This window comes from Cebidichthys violaceus, unplaced genomic scaffold (assembly GCF_023349555.1).
Source record: "Cebidichthys violaceus isolate CVI_PGR_0920_01 unplaced genomic scaffold, fCebVio1.0.p SCAF_19, whole genome shotgun sequence".
NCBI lineage: Eukaryota > Metazoa > Chordata > Actinopteri > Perciformes > Stichaeidae > Cebidichthys > Cebidichthys violaceus.
In genome coordinates, this window is record NW_027176361.1 from 3150877 (window position 1) to 3166885 (window position 16009).

The 16009-nt window shown below is 44.2% G+C and overlaps 1 protein-coding gene across 7 annotated transcripts in view; it reads left to right on the plus strand.

Moving 5' to 3' along the window:
* Positions 1 to 2630: 2630 nt before the first annotated feature.
* The window catches only part of htr2cl1 (5-hydroxytryptamine (serotonin) receptor 2C, G protein-coupled-like 1), a 96069-nt gene continuing 82690 nt past the window's right edge, over positions 2631 to 16009 (plus strand). For all 7 annotated transcript variants that reach the window (XM_068713243.1, XM_068713248.1, XM_068713249.1 and 4 more), the window contains exon 1: positions 2631 to 3066. The gene's annotated coding sequence lies outside the window, so the exon portion shown is untranslated. The remainder of the gene's footprint in view (positions 3067 to 16009) is intronic.

A 16009-nucleotide genomic window follows, 5' to 3' on the forward strand; every position in this document is an offset into this window, starting at 1 on the left:
GGTGTGCTTTAGGGGCGGGGCTACCTTGTGATTGACAGGTCACTACCAAGGCGTTGTCCGGTCTAGGGGTTGTCCACCTTTTCATCTTCCAACTTTAAAACCTTTCACAGCGTGTTTTCCCTTCATGAAAGTTAATTGTAACCGGTTTGCTCGCCTAAAAATGCCGAATATATAGCGTTCGGTTGTACTTAGCTCCACCCTCTCTGCCACTTCTGTTCGCATAAAGCCAAGATGGCGACGGCCAAAACGTCGAGCTCGAGGCTTCGAAGACAGTCCATTAACCAATGGATACAGTCTGTGAATTTTGCAACGACATGTATTTGATTTGCCAACACAACGCCTTTTTTATTTATTATAAAACAAGACTTCTTCCTAAAACAGCAGCAAATGTATGTACACAATAATATCCCTTAGTTTGTATAAGATAAGTACAATATGAGTAGTACGTGATAGAGACATAGGGACTTTATTATAGCAGAGGAAACTAATCCAAGCTGAGTTACTATTCTTTTCATTATCTTGACCTTTTGGGCATTGTTATGGGACAAATATAAGTGTGTGTGTGTGTTGTACATTTTTGCGAAATTCATTGCAATCTATTGAAATTGGGACGCCTCCCATATTTTAAAACAGCACGAGGTCGATACAGTGCTGCCATTTCAATGGAAAGCGATTGTGCACACGTGTGTTTGCGCTACGTATTAAAACTAAATGTGTTTCCGATAAAGAGCTATAAAACAGGATGCCAACTTTTTGTCCTCTGTCCAGTTTCCAGACAAATGAAATGAAGTGAAGCTCCGCACACTTTGACTTATGAATTATATGCAACAGTGTTCAGGGAGTAAAGCCCCGGTGCAAAGCGATATAACGCTGCAATGCACCGCCTGCTTTTGACACGAGTAGTAATGAAGTGAAGGCCCGTAGCGTGTGTGTGTGTGTGTGTGTGTGTGTGTGTGTGTGTGTGTGTGTGTGTGTGTGTAACATAATGTCAGGTAACAGGATAAACAGTTGAACCGAAGCAGCGTGACAGACTGTTTTAGACGCAGGATTTGATTCATCGCTTTGGGTGGAGAGTAAAATGCGTCAGTGCACAGAGTGTGACATGGAGGGGAAGGTGGCTCAACGGTGGGAGAGGTAAGAAAGCAAATCCTCTTTTTGTATCATCTGTGTGTGTGTGTGTGTGTGTGTGTGTGTGTGTGTGTGTGTGTGTGTGTGTGTGTGTATAATGTACACTGTGAATAAAGGGATTCATAATTAGTTTTGAAGCCAAAGATATTTAAGGCAAATCCACAGTATTACAGTTAATTGTTCAAGTGTGTGTGTTCTTATACAACTACCTTAGTGGGGACACATGAGTTTTAGATCTTGTGAGGACTTCTTTGGACAGTGAGGACATTTTGGGTGGCCCTCACTTCATCGAAGGTCAACTCCATCTGCGTTCTTTTCTACGTTTTTTTCCAAATGGAAACGCCCACTCAGATGTTAGCAAACGGCAGTAACGTAGGTTACCAAACGTAAAGCTAATCAATAAGGTTGTGAATAATGTCAACGCTAGCATTAGCTGAGTCAACGTTAGCTGTGCTAAGTTTGGAAACAAGTACATTTTTGGTTTGGCTATTTTAAAGTGGGGTTGTACTTATACTCCCGTGTTCTGCAAGGTTGTAATTACTGTTTTTATGAATGGAGTCTGGTTGCTAGGTAAAGCGGCTGTGGATGGGAGTAGCAGAACAACCTATCCTAGCCTCAAATAGGCCCAAATAATAAGAATCAATATCACTTTAAGTGCACGCTGTATTTAGAGTATTTTCACCGCTTTGCCTTGCCATCAGGGACAGAGCCAATATCTTAAGACCTGTTTGTTTTTTTGTAGCATTAAGTGACCGGTGTGTTGGTCAAGGGCTAATTACAATAAATAAAGTAGGTGGACAACCATTTTCCATGGAGAGCCAACAGTCTCATTCAATCAGCCACTAATTAGCACTCCTTTAAGTGAGTCGAGGAACTCGCCTGTAAATTACTTGCGGGGCGATTAGATGTTTGCTCTCCGTGGCACATCGTTGGCAAAAATACATAAGTAATAAACCTTTAATAGATAGATAAATGTGAATATTTTAAAAAATACAACACTTTAGGGTTTTGCACGTGACAGACTTGACTGCTGCAACTCTAATCTGCATGCTTCAACAGCATGAATACATCTAGAACAAGAAGGATCCCAAATATCACCTCTGGCTGCAGTGCAGCTTGAAATTTCCACACAGCAGAAGGCTTTTTTTTTTTAAATACAAAGATTTTCAAGAGCTTGTTTGAATTTCAGACCTTGTTGAGGCGTCACGATGTGTGGGATCAGGAGTCAACTTGTGCTCGGTGAAGCGAGTCGGAGTCTGCAGTCTCTCTCTCTCTCTCTCTCTCTCTCTCTCTCTCTCTCTCTCTCTCTCTCTCTCTCTCTCTCTCCCCCCCCGTCCCTCCCTCATTTTCTCTCAGCTTCAGTAAGGAGTCCTTTATCGCTGTTTCTCTCTCATCCCCTCCGCGCTCTGGACTCCGGTGTTCAAACTTTCCTGAAAGGAGACGGATATATTTCAACATCCCACAACCCCCCCCCCCCCCCCCCCCCCCAACCCACCCCCCCACACACACACACTAAATTAACCCGCTGTGTTGCTGTTGCCTGGAGCTTAAAGTGGGATTTATTGTCGTTTATTTCTCCTGTTTTTGGCGCAGGACGCGTCTCGGTGCGCAGCGGACCAAAAAAAAAAAAATGGACCGCGGAACGTGTCCGGTGCGTCCGCACTGGTTCCGTGCCGATGTGACAAACTGAAAGAGAAATCCAGACCCTGAGGTGGACCCGAAGCCGCGCTCACCGTCCGCTCTCCTTTTCTGCTCTGGTTCACAGCTGCGGGCTTCGCGCGCCACGCGGAGACACTTAGTTTCCTCAACCCGAAGCGAGGACGCGGACATACCGGAGCAGACAGACGAGAAGGATGTAGCGCTTTAACAAACACAAGCAGAAGAGGGACATCACAAAAACTGCTGCGACGCGGGAGGAACAGTCGGATGTCCTCGCGGGTGAGTGAATCTGCGTCCCTCTCTGACCATCGAAGGATGAGCATATTTGGCGTCCGTGTCTCCTTTTGGACACGGACGGTCAGCGCGTGGAGGTCAGAGTTAATGTGTGCAGAAATGCGAGGAGGGGAAAGTTGGTGACAGTGTAGCTCACAGCAAACCTCTGAAAGGACGGACATGTTTGGACTGAATTAGAAACTTTGACCACATCACATTTAGAGTCCGTTAAAGATGAGAATGAGACAGAGACTAGAGGTAAACAGAACGTGTTTGTGATAGTGGAGACTTGACTGGGTCGTTGGATTCACAGGTGGATGAGAGTTTTTTTGGGGGGAGATTTGCGAGAGCCGCGTTTTTACGCACCGCATCGTGTGTTGCGCCGCAAACCCCCCCCCCCCCAAAAAAAAAACGCCCTTTTTATGTGATCTAGTCCGGTTTTGAGTTTAAAGACAATTAATGAACAAGCCCCCACGGGTGCGTTTCACAATCACGGAAGCATTGGGAATAATCTGCGCTCAAAGTACAGATGTGCACAGATGTGTCGCTTTGGTCTAAGAGGACATGGACAGAGTCGACTCAATGTCATGTTGTTGAGATGCTGCAGATTTCTCAGAGGGCGTGTTTCGCTTCTCTGGACGTTTGTTGGCGGCAGGGTTTTGTTCCGAGAGGGTGTGGCAGTTCGCGCGTCCATCCCTCTGCTCCGCTCTGGAGGTTCTCTGCGCCTCTTACCTGCGCCAAACTGTGAATGAATTCATCTAGCTGCGTGTGCGCGCGTGTGTGTGCGCGTGTGTGTCTGTGTGTGTTTATTCAATGAACGTCCCGCTAATCCATCTGTCTCCAGGGAGGATTAGAGCTCTCGGGACATTTTGGGACCTGATTTATTTATTTATTTATTTTTCTTTCTCCTCCGCCTTTCAGCGACACAATCTGCGAGACCGAACCCGCCGCTTCCTTCAGTTCCTCCCCCAGAGACCGAGCCACAGGTGCCATTTCGTGCTCTTGCAAGATTTTGGCGTTTATTTTTAGCACACCCAATGTTGTGTTGGCCTAAAACTCAAACTCCTGACACGTGTCAGTTACCAGCTCACCTGGAACTATTTGACACGAGACTCGAGGCAGATTTTTGGATACCCTTCAAATCCATTTGTATTCAGGCTGTTAAAGGAGTCGTAAAGCCTCATTTGGATGCATGATAGGACTCCGGATTGTCATTTATCATAGCCTGGATGCTCTCACTCCCCAATTCTCTCTCTCTCTGTCTCTCTGTCTCTCTCTCTCTCTCTCTCTCTCTCTCTCTCTCTCTCTCTTTGTCTCTCAGCTCAATTCACTCTCCCTTTTTCAGTCTCTCTTCAAATATCTCCAGTTCTACATGCTTTTCTTGGCATGAAACTGGAAATAGATGCTCTCTCTCGCTCTCTCTCTCTCGCTCTCTCTCTCTCTCTCTCTCTCTCTCTCTCTCTCGCTCTCTCTCTCTCTGCAGTCTTCCATATATGTATTGTTGGTTTAGCATGGCTGTCACACTGCTGAGGGTTTGATTCCCAGTTGGCATCAAAGCGTCACCCTCTCCCCAACTCGAGGTCCATATTTCTATTTTTTCTTTTGTTACAGAAACATGCTCCGGCGGTATTGGTATTCCCGACACGAAGCTGCCTATTTCACGCCGTAATATTGTTTCAGGCGGAGGTTGGCGTTCTGCTTGGCGAATCATTTCATTCATCAGGCTTAAAAAAAAAAAAAAAAAAAGCTTTTTTCGCTGAAAGTTGGATCCATTGACAATCATGGATGTCTGAGATGATTTGAAGAACAATTTATATCCCTCTGGTCTCACTTTTGACGCTCACGCTGAAGGAACCGTCACGTGGACAGACAGACGGCCGCCAAATGGATGATGGGGTTTTTTTTCAGGCGAGCGAAAAAGGTCCATGGCCTCAGGGGACATGTGACGCTAGATGAGGCGCTAACCACACGCTAACCACGGACAGACATGTTTACGTAAACATGCCTCTCCGTCTCACACACATGGAGGTGTACTCCATTTCGCCTCAGGATGCCCCTTTTGAAAAGGTCACATCTATCCATCTCACCTCTCATTTCATTCACACAGTTAATCAGAGTGGATCAGCAGGCTTGACATATTGCCGGCAACTGTGGTCATTTCATTCCTTAAATGGGAAAAAAGACAGTATATTGTGTAAAGGCTGAATCCGAATGGCTGCGCAGGAAAGAACAAGAGCTGTCTGGATGAGGTCAGAGTGCCGGAATCCAGGAGGAAGATAGATTCCGTGGGGGAGCTCGGTAATTCAGGGAATGAAATGAAATGGGATCGTGTGGAGGGCCGACTCGTTGTCGCTCCCGACTCACCAAACACAGACACTTGGTCAGTGTTGCTCAGTGTCTGATACCTCTGAGACTCTCCAATGAGATCTGTCTACTTTATGATTGGACAGCCAGGGCAACTTACACAGAATGAAGAGCAACACAGTTTGTGTCGGGCGGGTGGGAGGGGAGGTTGGACCTGTTTTACCTCGAGTGTTGTTATTAAACCTCCTGCTTTACAAACGCCAGTCACGTAAGAAACTTAGTTATTTTAAACCTATAACTTGTTGCGTAAGTAAACCTGAAAACTAACTGAACCTACATTGGACTTTTATTTTGAAAAGACACTTTGCATGTAACGGAAAAAATGTATGTGTCCTTTGAACACGTTATTTTGAAAATATGTATTTATTTATGTAAAGAGCAAAAACTGTACGTTTCCTGTGAACACGGAAGTTTATTTTGAAAAGACTGTGTAACGAGCGGAAACTGTACAATTCAAGTAATCATGGAAGTTTATTTTGAAAAGACACAATTTATGTAATGAGCCAAAACTAACATGTGAGGTGTGTTTTTGTCTACAGGCGCAGGCGTTTGTATCTTTGTGAGGACCAGTTAGGCTTTTAGCCCTTGTGAGGACATTTTTCTGGTCCTGGTCTGTTGGAGGCTGAAGCTTTGTTTAGTTTTTTGTTTTTTTTAGATTTGAGGTTAGAATTAAGGCAAGGTTATGTTTTGGGGCTTGGATAGTGTGTTTTCAAAGCATCGGAACGCTTCAAAGTGCTTGTCAGAGCGTTGACCAAGTGTCTGGCCTGACTACCTGCACACCCATCACACATAACGGATCGGATGGGCTTCAGACACCCGCTCACCCAGCGGCAGGTGTGCAAAGGTGTAAAAGTAGACGTTTGAGTTTGACCTTCCCTCTCAAGACAACTACTTCTGTCAGATTGTGTGTGTGCAGCTTAGTGTGACATCATTTGGAACAACTGTGAAGTGTTTTGTCTAGAGGTGTGCTTAGGCAACACTTTTGCACAGACTAGTTTGTTTCATTTCTGTTAACAGTTGTTCTTCGGACAGTATTGTGTCGCCTGCTCTTGTAGAATTTGACCGTGGTTGCGTGCGGTGGTGAGTGCTGGTATTCTTCGTTAGTGTCCGTTTGGGTCCGACAGCATTGGGACTGATACCAGTGATCCTTGGGTACCTTTCGGATCGACTCTGACTCTGCTCTCAATTCATCCACGATGGGTTTCAGGTAGGTTTTCCCCCACAGGTCCTTTTGGGATCAGGTCGAACATTTTGAATCTGTGAAGACCTCCGCTTGGGGAAATAGAGGTAAAATCATGAAGAACACGAAGCGCAGTTTCCTTTAACCTTCGAAAGAATACTGCTAGAAGAGTTTTAAGGCACAAACAAATCCTGGCTCTCCACTATCGTGAGAGTGAACCTGAGAGCAAGATAGGCTTCTTCATATGTTCGCAATGAGGATCACCTGCTTTGCTTTTCATCACTTTCAAACTCTGTCGTTCTGAATGAATCTAACCTGCACCTCGATTGCATGGAGCCCCCCCCTCCCCCCCTTGCATTGTTCCCTCACGAATCAGATTCATTCAGCTTTAGCTGTCGTCCACACGCATGGCTTCCCCACGTCCTCTCAAGTACAGAAGCACAAACTCCGGTGTGTTTGTGTTCAGCCGTGATTGCGGCACTTGATTCAGTTGTTCAGTCAGAAGAGGATTTCGTCTGGCTGAATTGCCTGAGTGTCTCCCGGCCCGAGACCCAAAAGATTAAAGTGACAATCAGTCATGTGAAGCAATAACAACCACTGCCTCCATCACCGCCCTCTCTCTGTAGACCTGCAACCTGACCAGGGGGCCGGCGGGGGGGGGTTCAACCTCCAGCATTGGGTTGGCGGTAGACAAACCTCATCAATTGCCAATCAATCCCTCTAGCTGCTGCTGCTGTGTTGCTTTCCTCCCTCCGAATGGAAAGCGGAGATAAGAATAGAGGCTTCTCGAGTCTGATTACATCTTTCTCGTAATGGTGAGGGGATGGTTTTTTTGTGTGCGGCTGTGTTTGCAAATTGGGATTTTCCAGCTGCGACAGCAGCTAAAAGACTGACTGGAATTCTAAGTGAGCGAGAAAACAAACAAAGTGACGTCCATCTTTTTAAAGTCCCTCAGCATGAATCTAGGTAACTTCAAAGCTCCCTCTGGCATTTAACAGTCAATTTACAGACGATCCTACTGTCTGACTACCTGCTCCTTGTGTTCCCTTCCCACATTTTAAAGAAGAGCATCTTTGATTGTAAGGTATCGTGTCTTTGTGAGTCGGCAGAACAGTTCATTGCCTGCGGTGATAAAAAGGGGGGGGGGGGGGGGAGGAGTATATCTTCATCGAAAGAAGAGCAAGGAACGACACCGAAGGCTTTTTGACGATTGGACTGGTTTCGGCAAGACTTTGGTTGACGGATCGTTCGTCCAATCACCTGTTGCAAACTTTTTGTGTAAGTGCCTGCCCCCTTTTCCTCGATGTTTCCAATGACGACCTCTCAGATGGTTCTGTGTAACAAACCATCTGGCTGGCTTGTCGGGTTCCAAATGGTCCTGCTGTATGAAGCCATTACTCTTCTGGTTGGAGGTAGATTTATAGGATCCGGGGGGGGGGAGCAGAGAGGCTTTGTCTGGTTTAACGTGTCCGGAGTGGTTCGGGATGATTGAAATAAATGGATGGAAGTCGGAAATATGAAAGGATAGAGTAATAATCCAGGATTTATAGAGCTGAACTTGTGATGCAGAGATGTCGTATCAGCCCTTTCGCATTCTTGATTTGGTTTAAGCGGTCTCGCGGTTGGATTCAAGGCTTCGGAGACCTCCCTTTAGAGGGACAGCAGGCAAAACGGGACCTTTCATTGCCGAGATCAAATTATCCCACGCAATTCCAGAGAGCGGACGACCATCTGTTATGACTGCAAAGACATGAACGACCATTTGCATATTCAAAAAAGCCTTTAATAAAGGCTCAGTCATGCTGGACCTTTAACCAAATGGCCGAAACAACTCTTCCAGGGATTGGAGGAGGTATCGTGTTTATTCCTTGGGCCATCGGAGGGATTTTATGAAGAATGCATTAATGTATTCGTCCTGCATACTCTTCGGTTGCATCATTGATTTACTGCTTTGTTTTACAGCCAACTTGGCTCCTTATTGCCCTGCATGGGGTTTCCTTCCTTTTATGATCCTTCCCAAGGCAGTTTTTTCTTATTAAATATTTTACTGCTAGAGTTTTTGGTGCCCACTTGGGGGGGATGGCATTCCTCTTTTCTATCTAATATGGTCCTGTCAAACCCTTTGACTTGTTTGAAGAAACACTTTTTGAACTGCTTATGAAGGATTTAAATTTGAGTATTGCTAAACAAATGAATGGTTTCACAGCAGGCCATTTTCTAATGCCCTCTTTAGATTTTTAAACATTGTTTCTTGGTAATGAGGCCAACATGCATTATAACCAAACTAAAATGACTGAATTCATAGCTCTTCTTTGTCTTGATCTTTCTACTTCAACTCTTTTTCTTTTATCCCAAGTCACCTTTGTATTCTACGGTATTATCAGACTCGTTCCCAGTTTTGCGTCAGCGCAGAACACTTTAATGATTCTGAATAGTTACGGTCAACGCTACGAATAAAAGGATCTCTTATCGCCGCAGAGGCCTCAGGCTAAAGGAATGTTGAGCCAGGTACCTACACTACATACAGTCTTATTTTAACGTTTAATCACCGAGACCTTGAATGTCTTTATACTCTTTAAACCTCTTGAGATGTGAAAAGGTTATCTGTGTGAGAGAACAGTAAATACGCGATTAGGAAAGTTGAAACCGCGGAACAGAAAGCAGGATAAAGGGAGCGAGAAAAAGGATATAGATAAGAAAATTAGAGAATAAGTGAGAGAGCTAGGAGGGTATTAAAGTAGTTTGTGACTCTGTGTGTTGACCTTTCGTTTTGTCGAGCTGTCTCTCAATCTGGCTTTTAAAACCACAAGGTCAACAGGGGCAGTTATAATCCACTATAATCCCAATTTACAATCTCTATCTATAGATGTAATTACCCGAGTGTTAAGAGCTTAAACCGGTTTGATTTTGTGCGAACCGACTGAACCTGAATTGTGTCATTGTGACATGTTCTGGCAAATTGAAAAGCCCACGTCAGCGACCTGGGCCCAACAACATCATGGCGCTTAATCCATTTTGTGTCACATTAATAATAAGCAATGACAATTAACGTGATTAATATACTATTGTGTTTATAAATGGACTCACAGAGGCGCCAGTGTCTGGCAGGCCATACCGGTCCGGTCCGGTCCGGTCCGGTCCGGTGTGAATTAACATCAAACTCTTCATTGGTTAGTATGAAACAGCCAATAGGGAACAACTGAAGAGAGTTTCATGGCATGCTGCAAGAATGAGTCTTAAAACCCGTAATTGAGTTAGCATTCTTGCCATTTAGCATGTTAGATTCTGGTTCTTTTGCTTTAAGAGAGTTGAATTGGAAACTTTTCAGGAATTTGCTCACGCTCTGCATTTTGACCAGCGCTCGCGTTAAAGTCCAAGTTAGGGATGCGGCTGGCCGACACAAGCAATACAATCAGATACGCCAATAAACCAGAACATCAGACAAAGAGGAAGAAACTATTTTCAATCAGGTAAACATATATTTAATTGCTGAGGCATACATTTCTACGTTTCTAACTGCAAGATCTGACCTGTAACTTCTAATCTCTACATGTTAAAGGAAACATTTAAATACCTAAATATTGTTCTCGGCTGATGTGAAACGTGTTGCTGTACTGAATACACGTTATCACATCTCTTACACACTTCAGCGGTGGAATAACTCAAATATCTGGAATGACTGAGGCGAACGAAATCAGCTCATTTGAATTAGTCATTCAGTCTATGCAACAGTCTCAATGAAATACATAATCAGTTAAGGCAAGTTCAGTTTATTAGGTACACTGAGCTCAAACTAATGTGGTCTAATTGCAATAAATCCCATCTTCATGCAGGTTGTAATGTTCAGTTCTTGTTGAAACTGTTTAAGAGAGCTTTTGAAAGGATGTAGTTTGTGGTTCTGACCTTTTTCAGTCCCAACAATGTGCATAATCAATATCGTCAAGTTCAGTCATATGGCTGTAGAGGATACTTCAATGTATTCCAGCATTAGTGGAACAAAATCCTTTGACACATTCCTGCTTTTTTAGAACAAGCTACTTTAATATAAGACAGCCTCATGAGAAAAGCATACTCAAATATATGCAAGCCTTTTTTTTTAGAAGAAGACACTTCAATATATTCTAGTCTTACTGGAACACGATCCTTTGATTATACATTATACATTATATATTTATTATTATTACATATTATAGGAACAAGATACGTCCGTATGTTCTGGATAAGTCCTTATTAGATTAGTCCTTTTAGAACAGGATACTTTCATATACTTTAAGTGTGTTATAATAAGACACTTTAATGTCTTCCAGCCTTATTAGAACTGGATGCTCATTAATCCATCTAACAGATTAACACTTGTAATGTTGTAAAAAAAAAAAAAAAAGAAAAAAGAAAGGAACCTGGAATCATCTTGGACCAAGATGTTTCCCAACAACAAATCCGAGGTGATACTCCGGCATCACATTGTGCCGTTACAACTCCCCTGCAGCGTCCTTTGAAATAACATGTAAGTGCGAGGTAAAGTGCGAATTGCATCCCATATGGCTCCTTGTAGATTTCCCACTATCTTCCTCTCATTCGTATATATATATATATATATATATATATATATATATATATATATATGCGCCTTTCTGACTGCAGTTATTTTACAATTTTTTGCTTCCTGTTTGATCTCCTCTCAGTGCTCCGGGCGGAGGGGAGACGGGTGGGAGTGCGCTCAATGCATGCATCCCGTTCATGCTATAGGTGAAAGTCAAGGGATGTGGGCGAACAAGGGGACGAAATGGAACCTCGTGAAGCGATTCAGCTTTAAAAACATACACGAGACGTACATAAGTGGGTTTACGATTACTGTCATATGTGTGTGTGTGTGTCACCGCATAAATATATGCAAGGAGATGAAGGGAGGATAAAAGGAGGTAAAGGAGGATAGATGCATTTTACCTTTGACACCTGGAAAAAAAGAGCAGCTTGGTCGGTCAGCGTTGGGTTTAGTTTTTACTAATGTGTGATGGTTTTTCGGCCTGTTTCTGTCGCCCGCGTTGCTTTCTTTCTAACGCTGTTTTATTACTGCCTCCTTGGCCGGTTCCCTCTCTCTCGACAGATATCATTTCATCTCAACGAGACGACTGGGTTAATAACGGGAATTAAAGATGAGAACGGGTCGGCAATGGCAACCTTGGCGGCAACCTCTGTCAGATTTCGGCAGATCTCCGATCCCCGTTCTCCGATGAGCCGTGAAAAAAAAAAAAAAAAAAGAGCCGCGGTGCAGAGAGGTGTACGACAGCCAGCCGGTGTGTGTGTGTGTGTGTGTGTGTGTGTGTGTGGTCGCTGCGGCATCTGTGTATCACCCAGATGGTTCATGTTCATACGATACAGTACAGTGATCACCGCAAACAAACCCGCTCCGCATTCATATTCCCCTCCAGACTTTTTTTTTATCAATCTGTGCTCTCAAGTAGAGAGGACGCGTCTTCCAGAGCGTGTTCAACATGCTCCTGCAGTACATTGTAGTAGTAGTAGTAGTAGTAGTACACGTATGTAGTCAAGGATCATTTGTGTTCATTGTGCCACACAGGGATGCAGACGGAGCCCATTTGCAACACAAGAAAAACAAAACAAAATAAAAACAGAAGTGCATTCCTGAAGTGCATTTGTTCTGAATTTGAATGTGTGTGTATGTGTGAGTGTTTGCTGTTTGCACTGCAGACCCAGCAGGGAAGTGTTTTAATGAGGACAAGGCAACATACAACAAATCCAAAGTCTTCCTTCTTACGTTCTTACTCTTATAGTCTTAACTTATGTCACTTTCCACCAATGACACCAGTCGGTTGAACCGAATAGTTGGAAGGTTCATTCATAAAATTGACTCCTTGTCTATTCGTTCTGTTTAAACCTGGAATTTAAATATTAAAAGTCAATATTTCCTCTTTGGTAATTCTGCAGTCACTTTATTCAAATTGAGGATAGAAGATATTCGCCGCATTTGACGCCAAATTTAATCCAATTTGGATTAAATGAACGGACGTAAACTTCAATACTGATCCATAATGAATAGTGTGGGATTACTATTCCTCATGTCAGGTGCTATTTTGTGACGTTTGAGGTGACGCATAAAAAACAAAATGGACGTTGACGTTTGTTTGACTTTTTCGCTCTTTATACAACCTCACCTGACTTTGTATCGAATGAAGCGTCGCTATCTGACAACCTGGGGATGAGACCGAACACACACAACTGTTATTGCTGCAGACTTTTGGGTTTAGCCGGCTAACAGAAGCACGCTGACACACACACACACACACACACACACACACATTCAAACACACATTTTTACACTACAACACATGACACATTTCCTGTAAGTCCCAGAGGGATCCTGGGGAGTTTCTATCACACAGAAGACTTTGCTTCACACCTGTCAGTGTGTGTGTGTGTGTGTGTGTGTGTGTGTGTGTGTGTGTGTGTCTGTGTGTCTGTGTGTGTGTGTGTTGTGGCTAAGCAGCATTGAGACTTCCTACAATTCCCTGATGTCATTTGTCAAGTGTTTGAGGAGCTTGAAATATAGATTAGTCAGAACATACACACACACACACACACACACACACACACACAATCTGATAGACTGTAAGCACGTTGCATAAATTAAACTAAATAAAATTGCATAAGATTGCAAGAACAAAACTTACGACTCTCGTGCCAGTTTGTCTTCCATGTTTATGTCTCTCTCTCTCTCTCTCTCTCTCTCTCTCTCTCTGTCTCTCTCTCTCTCTCTCTCTCTGTCTGTCTGTCTGTCTCTCTCTCTCTCTCTCTCTCTCTCTCTCTCTCTCTCTCTCTCTCTCTTTATAGTTTGTTTTGATGTGATTAACGTTCTAACCTGCCGTCTTGGGCAGAAATCACATATTAAAAATACGAGATATTTCCCACCAGCCTCCACAGCCCCCCTGTCGGCGATTCATCTCCCTCCCCTTCAGTTCCTGAGTGTGCTCTCTTGCAATCCTTCAGCCGTCCTCCACTGAATCCCTCCATTGTATCCCCTCTCGTGATTCTTTCCCCTATTCCCCTGCCGTCCTCTCTCTCCTTCACTCCTTATTCCCTTCATCATTTCCCTCCATCCCTCACCGCTTCCTTCTCCTTTCAAACCTGCTCCTTCATTCATCTTTTACTCTCCCCACATCCCCTCTCTCATCCTGCTGCCATTGTCTCTTTTTAATCTGTGCTCTGTCTGCTCTCTCTTCCTGGCCTCCTCCTCCTCCTCCTCCTCTCTTCTTCCTCTCTCGCTCTGTATTCTACCCACCTCTCCTCTGAACTCTTAAGGGATCATCCTGCAGTGTGAACGAGTCTGATCAACACATTCTCACACCTGTGTCGCTCTACGCTCCCCCCTCAATATTCGGTAAGAGCGTGGTTACCTTGAGTTCGCCGTTCTGGCCGTCGCCATCTTGTTTTTTTGCAACCAGTGAACTGAAGTGACCATATTCAGACTGAGGAGGAGTGACGTAGAGACGCCGTATACGGCTCTGGTAGCGACCTGTCAATCAGCGTGTAGCCCCGCCCCTAAATCATCCCCTGCTTTATGGTCTGTTTGACTCTAAATGGAGCATCATGTACTAAATGAACATCATGCTGTAGTGAAGAAGACTGTAAACTAGAGATTGAGACCATAAACTCATGTTTACAATGTTTACTGAGGGAATAAATCAAGAGAGAAGTAGAGTCATTTTAGACTAGACTTCTATACAACCAGAGGAGTCGCCCCCTGCTGGACACTAGAGAGAATGCAAGCAGACACTTCGGCCTTGGCTTCCCTTTTCAGAACCAGAGGTTGCCTCCCTGGTTTACACTGGAGTTTGCATTCAAATACTAAAGTGTGTCTCTGTACGTCGGCGTCAGACGTAGTGGACTGACCAATCTTCTGTATTTGACACATTGAGAGTGAGAACCGGCTGGTCTGATACTGTTGCCACAAACACTCAGTACACCACCGTTTCCTTTTCTCTCTCTCACACACAAACACACTCCCCCCACACTCACACCTTCTCTGGGTAGCCCTCCCTCTTTGAAGGTGATGTGCTTTGGGGATTTGTCTGTTCCACATCTTTTTGACAGTTTGACACACACACTCACACACTTCAGCGACCATATACGCCGCCAAGCTCAGTTTACCAGCTAAAATACTCTTTCGCTTGTCAGTTTATCAACTACACAACTCCTTCACCGTCTCCCTCTTTACTTCTTCCTCACACACACACACACACACACACACACACACACACACACACACACAGACACACACAGACAGACGTAAACACACACATTAAAGTGTGCATGGCTCAAGTTGCGTAAAACGGATCTTAGCTCGCCGAGGTTCTAGGGTTTCAATTCCCAGTGAAAGTGCCAACCAGACAGTATGCAACGTCCCTTCCAAGCGGCATGAAACCCTGATGTAAAAACTCCATTAAGCCAGCTTAAGTGAGCGCCATTAATCACAGGTACTTAACCTTTGATGATGTCACTCACACACGCATTCGCGGATTTTATTGGTCGGGGCCACTTCCGTCTCGATGCGCCGTTACAGTGCAATTAGCCTTTGCATTGATTTGCCGTGTCGCAGCCGATTGTGTTTGTCTGCGACGAAAACTGTCAAACAGAAGAAATCAGTGTTTGCTGTTTTTGTTGCTCAGGTTAGATGTGAGAGTCCTGGTGATCTGAGGGTCACTGGCTCGAAAAAACCCACCCGTGGAAATACAATTGAGCAAAGCTTTGGCGCATAATCACCATGTTACACTCGCTGTTATAGCCGTTGAAATCATGGTCGGTTCCCTTTTTGTGTCTTTACGCTTGGTATTAATAATATGCATCTCCAGCGTCCACATTGAGATCCAGCTAAAAACAGCCAAATAGTTCACACGAGCGATAATAAACGCGTTGAATTACCACCCGAATCCCAAAAAACTTCCAGCTTTAAGCTTTAAAGTGAAACACAATTATCAGGACTAATGACTGAGCACCGTGGACACATGGGAGAAGTTTGCCTTCAGCGCTTAATGCCAGAAATCGCTTATTTTAGGCAACAAACCTACCTGGTTAGGTTTAGGAAAGAATCAACTTTGGGGTTAAAATAAACCCTTTCTGGCAGAAAGCCCTGAAGGCAAATTTCTTCCATGTGCACACCTCGGAGATTGCTTTGTGTGTTTATATTTTTGAGAGCTAGAGGGGAAGAGAAGGCGAAAGGTGCACTATTGCATAATTAATAACATACTTATACCGCTTCTTTCTCACTTTTTGACCCATCCGCCCAAACCTGTGACATTTTTTTAAGCTTACTCAAACGTTTTTGGGTCGATCCGCACGTTAGCATGTCTATGCTACGCTAGCTACTGATGGTACACTGAATGTATACAC